The sequence below is a fragment of the Manis pentadactyla genome, chromosome 2 (genome assembly GCF_030020395.1).
Source record: "Manis pentadactyla isolate mManPen7 chromosome 2, mManPen7.hap1, whole genome shotgun sequence".
Taxonomy (NCBI): Eukaryota; Metazoa; Chordata; class Mammalia; order Pholidota; family Manidae; genus Manis; species Manis pentadactyla.
The window spans coordinates 31,900,062-31,914,977 of record NC_080020.1 but is presented as its reverse complement, the minus strand read 5'-3'; positions in this window follow the sequence as shown (position 1 = coordinate 31,914,977).

Sequence of the window (14,916 nt, the reverse complement as noted above, 5' to 3'; positions counted from 1 at the left end):
GCAGGGGGAAGGGTTAAGGGAGATAAACTCGTTAGGCCAGACTACTTAGTCTATCTCAGATATATAGCTTTGAAAGAGCAGAGAAGTACCCCTGGTAACTGTCTACAGGATGGGAGAAGGGGCTGATTATTGGGTTCTGAGGACCTTGGTGGGATTATGTACTGTAGAGTCTCTTCTAGAGAGGAGGATTAGTCAGCTGTTGGAGAGGAATCATGAATTGCAGTATCGTGGGCGCTAAGGTAGGCAAGTTATGAAGGCTGGAAATCGTGGAAGGGATGGACTCCAGTGGTACCAAATCTGCATGAGACCCTTTGAAATTAGACAATATAAGGTCTAATTTGACAAAACAAACCTACAATGTTGAGGCAGAAGGGAGGTGTAGGAGTTTGAGGGATGGGAGTGAATGTCCAAGCCGGACTATATCAGTTATTACTGTCACAATTTAAAGTAGCTATCCATTTCAAGTTGTGGTAAAAGTTTTCTTTAGTTTCTGTGTGTCTTTTAAAAGAGGGACATTCCTCACCTGGTCCTTCCTTGAAATTCAGTAGGGAAGCCAAAGTCCTACAACCACGGTGTCCAAACAGAGGTTAGATGTGTGGCCTGTTCTTTGATGTCAGATCTGTAGTAGAGCTTTATGAGCACCACAGGGAGCAGAGAACATTTTCAAAGATCTCATTCTTCTGTGGAATGGAAGGAGAGGCCACCTTAAATCCCTAGGTATTCTCTGTGTTCAGAGGTCTTTTCAAATTTGACCTATTGGCAGGCTTGAACAAATGGACTGAAAATTGAAAACGAAATACATTTTTTTGGCTAAGCTTAAAAATTAATTTTTTCATCCTTTTTTTGTGTGGCTTTTTTATTTATTAAAGTATCATTGATATACAACCTTCTGATGGTTTCACATAAATAACAAAGTGGTTTCAACATTCACCTATGTTGTCAAGTTCTCACTCCTATTTTGGTCACTGTCTATCAGCGTAGTAAGATGTTAGAGAGTCATTAATTGTCTTCTCCATGCCATACTGCCTTCCCTGTGATATGCCCACATGTGATTGTGAATTATAGTGTGCCTTAATCCCCTTCTCCCTCCCCATGAGCCCTCCCCCACCCTTGCCCTTTGATAACCACTAGTCCCTTCTTAGTGTCTGTGAGTCTGCTGCTGTTTTGTTCCTTCAGTATTGCTTTGTTATACTCCACAAGTGAGTGAAATCATTTCCTACTTGTCTTTTTCTGCCTGGCTTATTTCACTGAGCATAATACCCTCTAGCTCCATCCTGTTGTTGCAAATGGTAGAATTTGTTTTCTTTTTATGGCTGAATAATATTCCACTGTGTATATGTACCAACTCCTCTTTATCCATTCATCTATTGATGGACACTTAGTTTGCTTCCATTATCTTGGCTACTGTAAATAGTGGAGTGATAAACATAGGGGTGCATAGGTCTTTTAAAATTAGGGATCTTGTTTTCTTCGGGTAAATTCCTAGGAGTGGGAATACTGGGTCAAAAGTTATTTCTATTTTTACTTTCCTGAGGAACCTCCATATTCCTTTCCACAGTGATTGAATCAATTTACATTCCCACCAACAGTGTAGGAAGGTTCCTCTTTCTCCACATCCTCATCAGCATTTGTTTTTTCTTGTCTTTTGGATACTGGCCATTCTAACTGGTGTGAGGTGATATCTCATTGTGGTTTAAATTTGCATTTCCCTGATGAGCAGAAATGTGGAGCATCTTTTCATGTGCCTGTTGGCCATTTGCAATTCTTCTTTGCAGAAGTGTCTGTTCAGATCCCCCACCAATTTTTTAATCTGGTTATTTGTGTTTTGGGTATTGAAGCATGTGATTTCTTTATATATATTTTGGATGTTAACCCCTTAATGGATAAATCATTTATGAATATATTCTCCCATACTGTAGGATGCCTTTTTGGGCTGCTGATGGTATCCTTTGCTGTACAGAAGCTTTTTAGTTTGATGCAGTCCCACTTGTTCATTTTTTATTTTGTTTCCCTTGGCCAGGGAGATATGTTCATGAAGAAGTTGCTCATGTTTGTATTCAAGAGATTCTTGTGTATGTTTTCTTCTAAGAGTTTTATGATTTCATGACTTACATTCAGGTCTTTGATCCATTTTGAGTACTTTTGTGTATGGACTTAGACAATAATCTAGTTTCATTCTCTTACATGTGGCTGTCCAGTTTTCCCAGCACCAGTTGTTGAAGAGGAGTCTTCTCCCCATTGTGTATTCATGGCTCCTTTATTGTATATTAATTGGCCATATATTTGTGGGTTTATATATGGGATTTCTTTTCTGTTCCATTGATCTATGGGTCTATTCTTGTGCCAGTACCAAATTGTCTTGATTACTGTGGCTTTGTAGTAGAGCTTTATGTCAGAGAGCATAATCCCCCCAGCTTTGTTCTTCCTTCTCAGTATTGCTTTGGATATTCCAGGTGTTCTGTGGTTCCATATGAATTTTAGAACTATTTGTTCTAGTTCACTGAAGAATGCTGTTGGTATTTTGATAGGGATTACATTAAATCTGTACATTGCTTTAGGCAGGATGGCCATTATGACATTAATTCTTCCTAACCATGAACACGGGATAGATTTCTGTTTATTGGTGTCTTCTTTAATTTCTCTCTTGAGTGTCTTGTAGTTTTCAGAGTATAGGTCTTTGATCTCCTTGATTAGGTTGATTCCTACGTATTTTATTCTTTTTGATGCAATGGTAAATGGAGTTGTTCTCTTGATTTCCCTTTCTGCTAATTCATCATTAGTATATAGGAATGCAACAGATTTCTGTGTATTAATTTTGTATCCTGCAACTTTGCTGAATTCAGTTATTAGTTCTAATAGTTTTTTGGTGGAGTCTTTAGGGTTTTCTATGTATAATATCATGTCATCTGAAAACAGAGACAGTTTAACTTCTTCCCTACCAATCTGGCTGCCTTTTATTTCTTTGTGTTGTCTGATTGCCATGGCTAGGATCTCCAGCACTATGTTGAATAAAAGTGTTGAGAGTGGGCATCCTTTTCTTGTTCCTGATCTTAGAGGAAAATCTTTCACTGTTAAGTATGCTGTTGGCTGTGGGTTTGCCATATATGGCCCTCATTATGCTGAGGTACTTGCCCTCTATATCCATTTTGTTGAGTTTTTATCATGAATGGATGTTGCATTTTGTCAAATGCTTTTTTGGCATCTATTGAGATGATCATGTGGTTTTTGTCCTTCTTTTTGTTGATGTGTGTATGGTATTGATTAATTTTTGAATATTGAACTGTTTTGCATCCCTGGAATAAATCCCACTTGGTCATGATGGATGACCTTTGATTTATTTTTTAATCAGTTTGCTGATATTTTGTTGAGGATTTTTCATCTATGTTCATCAGGTATATTGGTCTGTTGTTTTCTTTTTTTGTGGTGTCTTTGTCTGGTTTTGGTATAGAGTGATGCTGGCCTTATAGAATGAGTTTGGATATATTCCCTCCTCTTCTACTTTTCTGGAAAACTTTAAAGAGGATGGGTATTAGGTCTTCACTAAATGTTGGGTAAAACTCAGCAGTGAAACCATCTGGTCCAGGAGTTTTGTTCTTAGGTTGTTGTTTGATTACCAATTCTATTTTATTGCTGGTAATTGGTCTGTTCAGATTTTCTGCTTCTTCCTGGGTCAGCCTTGGAAGGTTGTATTTTTCTAGAAAGCTGTCCATTTCTTCTAGTTTGTCCAATTTGTTGGCATATAGTTTTTCATAGTATTCTCTCATATTTCTTTGTATTTCTGTGTTTTCTGTTGTGATTTTCCCTTTTTTGTGTCTGATTCTGTTTATGTGTGTACATTCTTCTTTTTTCTTGGTAAGTCTGGTTAGGGGTTTATCAATTTTGTTCATTTTCTCAAAGAAGCAGCTCCAGATTTCATTGATTCTTTCTATTGTTTTATTCTACTCAATTTTATTTATTTCTGCTCTTATCTCTATTATATCCCTCCATCTGCTGACTTTGGGCCTCATTTGTTCTTCTTGTTTTGTTTTCCTTACTTGTGAGTTTAGATTGTTCATTTGGGACTGTTCTTGTTTCTTGAGGTAGGCCTGTATTGCTATATACTTTACTCTTAGAACTGCCTTTGCTGCTTCCCACAGGTTTTGGGCTGTTGAATTGTTGTTTTCATTCATCTCTGTTTATTGCTTGATTTCTGTTTTTATTTGGTCATTGATCCATTGATTATTTAGGAGCATTTTGTAAGCCTCCATGTATTTGTGGGCTTTTTTGTTTTCTTCGCATAATTTATTTCTACTTTCGCACCTTTATAGTCTGAGAAGCTGGTTGGTGCAATTTCAATGTTTTTGAATTTATTGATGCTCTTTTTATGGCCTAGGATGTGATATATTCTGAAAAACGTTCCATATACACTTCAGAAGAATGTGTATCCTGCTGCTTTTGGGTGGATCCATCTGTTCTAATGCATGGTTCAGTGCCTCCGTCTCCTTACTTATTTACTGTCTGGTTGATCTATTGTGAGTGGTGTGTTAAGGTCTCTTCAATGAATGTGTTGCAGAATTTTAATTCTGTTAGTATTTGTTTCACATATGTAGGTGCTCTTGTGTTGGGCGCAGAAATACTTATAATGGTTATATCCTCTTGTTGGACTGATCCCTTTATTATTTTGTAATGTCCTTCTTTGTCTCTTGTTAATTTCTTTATTTTGAAATCAATTTTGTCTGATATAAGTACTGCTACTCCTGCTCTTTTCTCCCTATTATTTGCATGAAATATCTTTTTACATCCCTTCACTTTTAGTCTGTGTGTGTCTTTGGGTTTGAAATGAGTCACTTGTAGGCAGCATATATCTGTGTGCTGTTTTTTAATCTATTCAGTGACTCTATGTCTTTTGATTGGTATATCAGTCCATTTACATTTAGGATGATTATTGGTAGATATGTACTTAGTGCCATTGTAGGCTTTGTTTGTGGTTACCAAAGGTTCAAGGATAGCTTCCTTACTATCTGTCTATCTTATTGCTGATTACTCTATTTCAAACACAATCTAAAGGTATGTTTTTTCCCTCCTGTTCTTCTTCCTCTTCCACTCTTTATATATTAGGTGTCATATTCTGCACTCTTTGTTTATCCCTTGTCTAACTTTGTGAGCAGTCGATTTAATTTCATATTTGCTTAGTAATTAATTGGTCTACTATTTTTACTGTGGGTTTATCTTCTCTGGTGATATCTATTTAGCCTTAGGAGCATTTTAATCTAGAGCAATCCCTTTAAGAGCTCCTGTATGGATGGTTTAATGGTGTTGAATTCCCTGAACTTTTGCTTATCTGGAAATTGTTTAATCCTTGCTTCAAATCTAAATGATAATCTTGCCAGGTAGAGTATTCTTGCTTGGATGCCCTTCTGTTTCATTACATTAAATATATCATGCCACTCCCTTCTGGCCTTTAGGGTTACTGCTGAGAAGTCTGCTGATAGCTTGGTGGGGTTTTCTTTATAAGTGATCTTTGTTCTCTCTTTGGCTGCTTTCAATACTCTCTCCTTGTCCTTGATCTTTGGCATTTTAATTATTATATGCCTTGGTGTTGTCTTCCTAGGGTTCCTTTTGTTGGGTGATCTCTGCACTTCCATGACCTGAGTGTCTATTTCCTTCCCCAGTTTGGGGAGTTTTCAACAGTTATTTCCTCAAAGAGATTTTTCATCCCTTTTTCTCTCCTTCTCTGGTATCTGAATAATGTGACTATAGTTCCATTTGGATTGGTCTCACAGCTCTCCTATTATTCTTTCATTATAAGAGATCCTTTTTTCTCTCTGTTCCTTAGCTTCATTGTTTTCCTGTTCTCTCATTTCTACTTCATTTACCTTCTCCTCTATATCATCTAATCTATTTTTAAGTCCCTCCACTGTATGTTTCATTTCATATACTGTATTCTTAAGCTCTGAGTGGCTCCTTTTCAAGATTTCTGTCTCTGTTGAAGTCCTCTCTGAGAGCTTGAATATTTTTCTGTATATCTGTAAGCATATTTGTCATGCTTATTTTGAAATCTTTATCAAGAAGAATGATGATTTCAGTTTCATTTTGCCCTCTTTCTGGTATTTTTTTTCTTGTAGTTTAGTTTGGACCAAATTCCTCTGCCTCTTCCTTTTGTTTTTTAGTGTTTCCTATGGAATAATAGCTGTCAGGTGGTGTTGTCTAATGTCCAGAAGCTTAGGTTCCTTTGTGGGAGCCCCAGATGTTGGCATGCAGTGGGTGTGGCACCTGTCTGGCTTGTATTGATCTGATTTCTGGTGTGCTGTCAGAAGCAGGGAGAATTCTTGTTCAGGCAGCTGGAGCTGCTGTGGGTGGAGCCACTCTCCCTCTGGCCTGCTGCAAGGGAAGGGGCCGCAGGTGCACAGGATCAATGTTGGCCAGGAGGAAATAACTCAGCCAGAGGGGCACTTGCCTTCCTGGCTGTAACACCTGCCTCCACTGCCAGGTCAAGTGGGCCATGAACCAGTGAAAGAGCCTCACTGTTGTGCCCCTGTAGCGGCTGTTGGGGAAGCCACCCTCCAGCTGGTCTGCTGCAATGGTGGGGTGGTAGGTGAGTGGAACCAGTGCCTGCCAGGAGAAAGTAATGGCAGGCTGCATATCACAGTGTGGGGCCTCTGGGCTGCATTTCCAGCCAGGGGGATGGAGCATCTTAAGCTTCTGAGAGTTGCCCACCATCTAGGCTGGGTCATCTGGGAAGGTGTTACCCACCTGCCCTTTCTCTTGAGCAGAGAGCTCTGTATAATCCTTGACCCTCTAGCACTCCTCTCACTGCAGGAAAGTCTTTAAAACCTTCTGTTTTTTTTTTGGTTTTTTGGTTTTTTTTGGGTCTCAGGGGGACCAATAGTGTGTACCTATTCTGTACAAGCAGCTGGAATCTCAGCCTCTTCAAGTGTTCTGCCCATCTTTGCTTTCTAAGCCCCACTAATATCCAGAGCACTGTGAAATGTGGGTTTGTGCTCCTGGAGCAGATCTCCAGGGCCAGGTGTTCAGCAGTCCTGGGCTTCTACTCCCTTCCCACTCCACTCCTCTTCCTCCCACCTGTGGGTTGGGGTTGGGGGTATGTTTGGGTCCTGCCAGAACACAGCTTTACCATTTTACCCTTTACTGTGAGATCTTCTCTTCTTTCCAGATGTAGGCAGCCTGTTCTGCAGTCTTCAGGTTGTTTTCAGAATTAGTTGTATTTGCTGTAATTTGTGTTTTATGAAATTTTAGGAGAAGGTTTCTGCTTTGATTCTTATACCACGTTCTTTTTCCCAGAATCTGTTCATCCATTTTACAAAAGTTATGGCTATAAAGTAGCTATATTTAGAAAGTTTAGGGAAACAGACATAAATGGTCTTATTCATCTTACCTGAGCACCAAACTTAAAATTATCAGTGGCCCTTAGTTATCCTTAACAATACATATATATATTTCATATGGCTGCTATTAGCTTTCACATAATTCTAGGTCTTTTTAGCTTATTTTAAACACATGACATTATTCCATGGCTTCCAAAATTATTTTAATACTTACAATATTCCATTGATTGGATGTGCCATGACTTATTTACCTGTTGTTGGGGAAAGGCAAATTCCAGATTTTTCTTTATAAATAGCACTGCAGTAAACAAGTTTGGGTCTATAAAGTTTCCTTATTGTGGGTTATTTGTGGGATCAAGTATGTTATTAATTCTGTTTTATAGAAAAGCAGATACTAGACTTTCTTGAAAAAGTTTATTATACAAATACTATAAACACAAGAATGATAAGAAAAATATACCTATAATACCACATCCAAATGAATCAGCTTGCTTCATTTGTCAGTTTCCCTGTAACTCATGATTCATGTGAATACATCATTTTTATATGCTTAACATTATATTTTACCATACTGAAATAAAATCTTTACAACCCTTTTTAAAGTCAGCATGATATTCCATAAAGCTGAAATAATCACAATCTAATTAGCCTTCCCTTTTATCTGGTTAGGTCATTGCTAGTTTTTCCCATCTTTAAATGCTACTGCAATGTTTATCCTGTTGCTAACAACTTTTTCCTATTTAAATATTGTTGCTTGGATGAATTTTTAAAATGGATCTACTGAACCAATGGGTATGCGCATTTTTATAGCTCTGTTAAAATACTGACCAGTTACTTTCTGAAGATATACACCTATGTTCACTGAACCACTGTGCAGATATGCATTTGTCTCAACCCTTTTTCATAGCATAAGTAGGCAACTTCATATTAAGGAAAGAATTATACTTAAAATTAAAACAGCTCTATCATTTGCTAGTAGAATTACCCTAAGCAAGTTCCTTAATTCCTTTAACATTATTTCTGTAAAATAGGGATCTAATACCTACTTTACAGGGTTAAACGTAAAGTATAAAACACAGCCTTATTACATGGCCCTCAATGTGTCACTATTAAACCAGTCTGGTAGGTTAAAAACATCTCATTGATTTAATTCAGTTTTCTTTTCCAAGAGTATGAACATGTTTAATTACATTTATTTGATAGTATTAACCATATTTTATTTAGTAGTTTCAAGTTGGACTTTTTAACATTTCCAAAATCAGATTGCATTCTAAAGTTACAGTAAATATTTAATGTAGTAACATTCTTTAATTTTCCTTGAAAAGTGGTTATTCTTTGTTACATCATCCAGTGTCTTAGAATGGAAAAAAGAATTATATGATTACTTGTGTGAATTACATGTTTATTATCTTTTTTGTTCATTTATTTAGTAATAACTTGATGGTTTTCTTACTGATTTTGTATGAGTCCCTGAAAGCACTTAATTTTTAACCATTTCTCCTATTTACTGCTATTATTCTTTTTTTCTTTTTTTAAAGTTCTCTATGTATGGGGATGGAATAGGGGGAGGAAGAACTTATAGAATTGCATGTTTGAATTTGTTCTTTGCACTATCTTTTTTCATTCTTCCTCAGATCATAGGTAAGTTATTATTCAATTTCCTGCTACTTTTTTCATAGTTCCTCCATACTGTGTTGTAATTGGCCTTTTTAGATCTCTGTCCATCCCACTAGACTCAGAGATATTCAAGGGCAAGGAGTATATGTTATTTAGAAGAAAATAAACATTCAATAGATGGTATATAACAAATATGTTTAACTCTGGTCCACTGGAAGTAATTTAAGGTGGAACTCTGAAGTTTCCTCTCCTTACCCTCATCAAAAAATTTGATCAGTTTTCCTAATATCAATTAAATAATCAGTACCTTTCCATTGGTTTGCAATGGCATTCCAGCTATCTGCTTCCCTGTCACCATGTACTCCCCATCATTACTTATTTCATATCTATAGCTGTTTGTTTCATTGCCAATTCGTGAGCTGAATGAGTGAAGAGAACACCATGTTGTTCTTGCTCTCTGTTTTGGGGTGCTTAAGAATAAATGGTAGATCAAAGTGATAAACTCACTTCTTAAATTTACTTGAGTCCATTTATGGGTTTTCTGGCTTATTCAACCAATTCTATTTAGGTACTGGCACTTTGCTGGGCTCAGCTGATAAAATGAAGAGGAAGCTGCGCCTCTGTTCTTGAGCCCATGTTCTGCAAGATCGAGCAGAAGAATTACTAGGTTGCTTCATTACAACATAAGCCACGATGGAGGTGTGGCCAGGGTTCCCTGAGAGCACAGGGAAAGGCTGCTTGATCCTCAGGAGGGCACGTCAGAGCAACCCTCCTGTAGGGGCCGTGTCTGAGCCAAATCTTGGAGAGTGAGACACATGAAGTAGAGGGGTGTTCTGGTAGGGAAATATGAAATGAAATTAATCTGTATTTCTGTTTTTGAAATGTCACTATCTTCGTTATTACAATTTTGTACTTTTAAATAGTCTCTTAGGTTTGCATCATTTTAGTGCTTTTATGTAGGCAATATTCCTTACTTTTTTTTCCTATTTTATTTCTGCCTGATACATTTTAGAATTACATTGTTTACTTCCCAGAAAATTGCTGTTGGGATTTTTGTTGGAATTATGTTAGATATGTAAATTAACTTGAAGGAAAACAGAAAGTCTTTATCAATTTTAGTCTGTTCAGCCACGAGTTGGTGTCTTCATTTTATATTTATCTCTCCCAAATTTTTACATTTTTAGAATATGTTACATCAGATCTCATTATTTTTCTTTATGTATAAACTTACAAATGTATGTATGCATATACATTATGTATAATATATATGTAATATTTAATTAATATCAGAAAAGGTATATCTTGGATGGAATGTCTGACTCAAAACTATTTTACTTTTGCTGAAGAAATAAGCACTTTTACTTTGTTAATTTTGGTTAATTTTTAAAATTCTACATTTCATTAGGTTTTCTAGTATTTTTGTCATAAAAAGCACATTGCTATAAATACATTTTTAATTTTATGTCTCTTAAACTTATTTTTGTTTTTCATTATCTATAGTTTTGTCTTTTTTAGATTTTTGTTTTCAATTTTTTAAGGTGTAAAATTTGAAATTGTGTATGCCATCTTACATTTATTGTTGATTTTTGTGTTTTTATTGGTTGTTATGGAATCATAAGTTCAATGTTTTGTTTTTTCATTTCTCTATTGATACATTTAAATGTATTTATTATGTCCTAAGACTGCTTTGGCAAAATTGCATAGTTTGAGGTGTTTTTATTATTCTTTAAATAGGCTGGGCTCCTTTCTCAAATCACAAATTAATTGGAGAAGTATTTTTCCTGGAATTTTTCTGTTCATGTAAAATATTCTATTTTCCAGAGAAATAATCTGAAAAGAAAAACTGTTTAACTTTTTCATTTTGAGATTCTTTTTCTTTTTCTTATATGATTATGGACTAAGAGAAGTTTCTTTCTCTGATGCTATGTGTAGTGGTGTGTGTGTGTGTGTGTGTGTGTTCATTTTTTACTGGTTTTTATTGTATTGATACACAATCTTGGTTTCAAAAATATAATACAGTGGTTCAACAGTTACCACAATTTGAAAGTTACAAGATAAAGAGTGATTTAAAATTTCCTGCTACAATTACATGTTAATATTCTTATTCTTATATTTCAAAGCTGTGGATTTTTGGTTTTTGTTACTTGTCTGATTAGTACAATGGTCTAATCATGTATAATGGACAAGAATGCATTTTCATCATTATGTATGGTTCATCTGAATCTCTCCTAATACTTTTACCATTAAGTCTACTTTAAAATTGATTTTCCTTTTATTCAAATTTTATAGGTTAATTTTTGCCCAACAAGTTTTTAAAGCAACTTTTGACTTGGTCTCTTAATAGATTAAAACAGATGATTTAGTGTTATAATTTCTACCTTTGATTTAATATCTTAAACTTTGCCATTTCAAAACACTTACTTCCTATTAAAAAAATACCACAATTTGAATGATTCCATTCTCACATTTTATATACCCACTTCAAATTCTAATAAGTTTTCTTGAAATATCTTACAAGTATTTTGTAATCATGTTTAATTACTTGTGCTAGAAAGTTTCGAAGGCTGACCTGCTGTTTGTTCATTGATGGGTCATGAGAGACTTCCTTGGGGGCTGTAAAGTGGTCCTCAACTACAAGTGTTTGAGGGTTTTAATTACTTTGCATTCACAGACTAAAATCAACCTGTCATTGGCCTTAATTGGAGAAGCTAATTCAGACATGTTGCTCACAAGCTTCTCTGAAATGTGGTTGTCTCTGTACTCTGATTCCTATTCTCCGCCTCTGCACACTGTGCCCTTTTCCTCAGATGAAGTGATCCTGGGTTATTAAGGGGGTTACAGCATCTTACATCTTTTTCAAAGGAGTCAAAGTCAGAGGAAATGTGAAAGTTGCTGGTGTATACCAAACTGCCACTTAAAAAAATGTCCTTCCTTATAGGGAAAGGAATAGAGCTCTTTTTAGCTTCCTAAGAGTTCATCAGCTTTTTAATTTTTGTATCAACAATGGTGTCAATTAGTTTGACTTGCCAGGAACAGCCTTTCTCTCCCATTAGTGTTTCTGTATCATTTTAGCGATGCTTCAGTATTTTTTTTGCCAATGCATCAGGTCTCTTGAATGGTGATTTCTCTGATCTCATTCACTTTGTCTTAATTTTTTTTTTGGTAAATTTTCCTCAAAAAAAGAAACCAGATGATAAGATTACTGCATCTTTGGAGATAAACTGCACCCTACCTGGGAAAAATATTATAGCCTTTTACCTTGAGGATTCTGTAATGTTGCTTCAGTGTCATTTGTAGTCAGCAGCTAAATTTGATGAGATATAATCTATAATCAAAATGCAGTTGGGAATGGGCACTGGTTCTGTCATGTATTGGATATGTAAAATTTGTCTTATATTTTCTAGATGAGGAAATGACTTTATCTTACAACAGTCTCTATAGACTTTAGAAATGAATATAAGCATTCTAGGGTTCTAGGTTGGTAGGTAAATAGGTAAATCATAGTATAATGTAGAATTATAAGAGAAATTAGAACAAATCAACAGGGGAGTGAAGGAAGAATGATGAGGGCCCCAGAAATAAGATGGGAGTGGGATCCTGAAGGAGGATATCCTGGGGTGTGGTGGTGCTAGATGGAAGGGCAGTCTAGGTGGATGGAATAGTATGTGCAAAACCTCGGTGTTGTAGAAGGCCAGAAGATATGAGATGCTCAAAATAGAGGATTGATTGTGGCGGGTATATCTGAGTGGTTCTGCCTTGAAACCTTCTATCATAAACTGTTTCACCCAGGACCCCATCTAGGGGAGCAAAGCTAAGGTGTTCTTTGAAAGCGGATAAGAACTGATTGACCAGGGATGGGCCCCTGGCTCAAAGATGGCTCATCCGTAGGCTGACCAGGAACACTAAGGTAGCCTGATTAAAACGGTTTTACCTGATGGTGACCAGTCAGATTGGCTTCTTCACTGATTTAGAGAGGGGCATGGTAAACTGTAGCAAAAGGAACACATACAGGTTATCAGGAGAGCAGTAGAGGATGGCTGATCCCTTGACCTGCTCCAAATCCTGGGGACTCCCTAATCCTAGACTATGTCTACCTTATAATAAGCTCTCTTTTATAAGGCATCCTGTGTGAATCTCTTCCTGAGGGCCAAAATAGCTTAATCAACATGTTTGGCCACATCAAAGAGATGTGGCAGAGAAGTTAATCCAAAAATTTATTTCTGCAGTAGAATCAATAGGAATGACTAATTTAGCAATTGTGAAAGAGGAATTCCCTAAAGAAGTGGACAAGGGTGCTTTCCTTCTTACCAATCATTATTTTTATTAATATATTTTACAAGACTGCAGTCGAAATAATATTAAATACAAATTTTTTGTACAGAAAGTGTAATAAAGTTAAAATAGTTCCTTGTAATTCATAGCATTATTGCAATGCTTACAAAATTTTTGCATAGAGTGTGCAAGGATTGATGTTATTCAAAACAAAACAAAGCTAAAAAGCTCTTCTTACATCACACCCACACCTGGAGAAAAACAAAATAAAACCAAAAAGAACCCAAAGGATGAACTCATTTGCTTTATGGGAATGGGATTCCTTTTTCAAAATCTCCAAGCAAATGGGACTTCTGTGACCTCATCTTTTCTTTTGAAGCACCACAGTCTGGCTTCTCAGGAGCACATGTGGCCAGCAGGTAGAGGGGCGTCCTCTCCCTTTTCCCTCTAAAACATGACCTCCTTAAGAGGTGTTTCTGCTTCTTCATGGCCTCAGAAGGAGAGTAACTTCACTGAGGAGGTAGTTAACACATGGAAAGTTTCCCGTGGAAAACTCCATTTCCCCTCTCACCAAAACACAGGATACAAATTAGGCTGATTTTGCGTCCACCCCAAATTCAAGTGTGCCAACTCTTCCCTTTACTTGGCCTGAATCTCCCCTCCCTCCCCCAAGAACCTGACTTCTGGCTCTGGTGATGTTAGTTCCATGAGACTCTTTAAAGGAACCCCTTCCTGATTTGCCACTGGGACACACATCCACCAGCAAAAGACAATCCTTGAATGACCTACCCTAAAGCAGGGTCTTTGACATTTTTTTTTTTAGCTCATTCTTTTACTAAGGTTTTATGGAGACTTTGAGCCAGAGGAGCACTAGAGGACCCTGGCTGGTCCGAGAGCTGAGTCTGTTGGGAGCAGTGACCAGCTGTGTCCACCACCCCTGGCGGGTGAGCTAGTGCTGTTGAGAAAGCACAGAAAGCAGGATGAACCCCAGTCTCTTTGCTGCTGTGATCTCTCAGCTCTGGTTGGGGGCAGGTTGACAGCAGGGCCTTAACACGGGCATACGGGTTTATAACCTGTTTGGATGGTCTCTGGCTGAGTTAATTCTTCAAAATGATTTTAGGTTTTTTAACTCTCACAGATCAAACCCTGATCCCTTTGCTCAGAAGATGAAAGTGTTCAAAAGCTACCAGGTTGTAAGGAACCTCACATGCACTCATCTTCTTTAGTAGTTGGAATGCCACCAACCTTGTTGCTAAATCTAGGAAACCAGTATAAAACAGCTGTACAGGTCCCAGGTTAGAGGCTGTTTAAACAAGAATTGGCAAATGGGTGCCCTTTACAACTCAGATCAACTGGCAGTGAGAGCCTGAGTGCTTTGATGAGAATTCTGCCCATGGGGAGGGCTGTGGCCCACTAGTGATGACTGGCAAGATGCGGGGTGTGGGTCTCAAGTGTTACTAGGGCCAAAGCGACCTGCTTGGGTATTGAATGCCTAATGCTGATTGAGCCCTTACTTGTCCTGTCTTCTTGCAGGGAAACAGGGACAGTGATAGACATTGAGCTTCCTTCTATTTGACTCTTTCTTTAAGTTTTGCCACAAGTAAGATAGGGATGTATGATAACCAAATGGTGTCTTAAGACCTCACCTAAGATAAGATATTTGGTTTCTGAAGTACAGAACAGGGGAAGGAGATGTATGTGT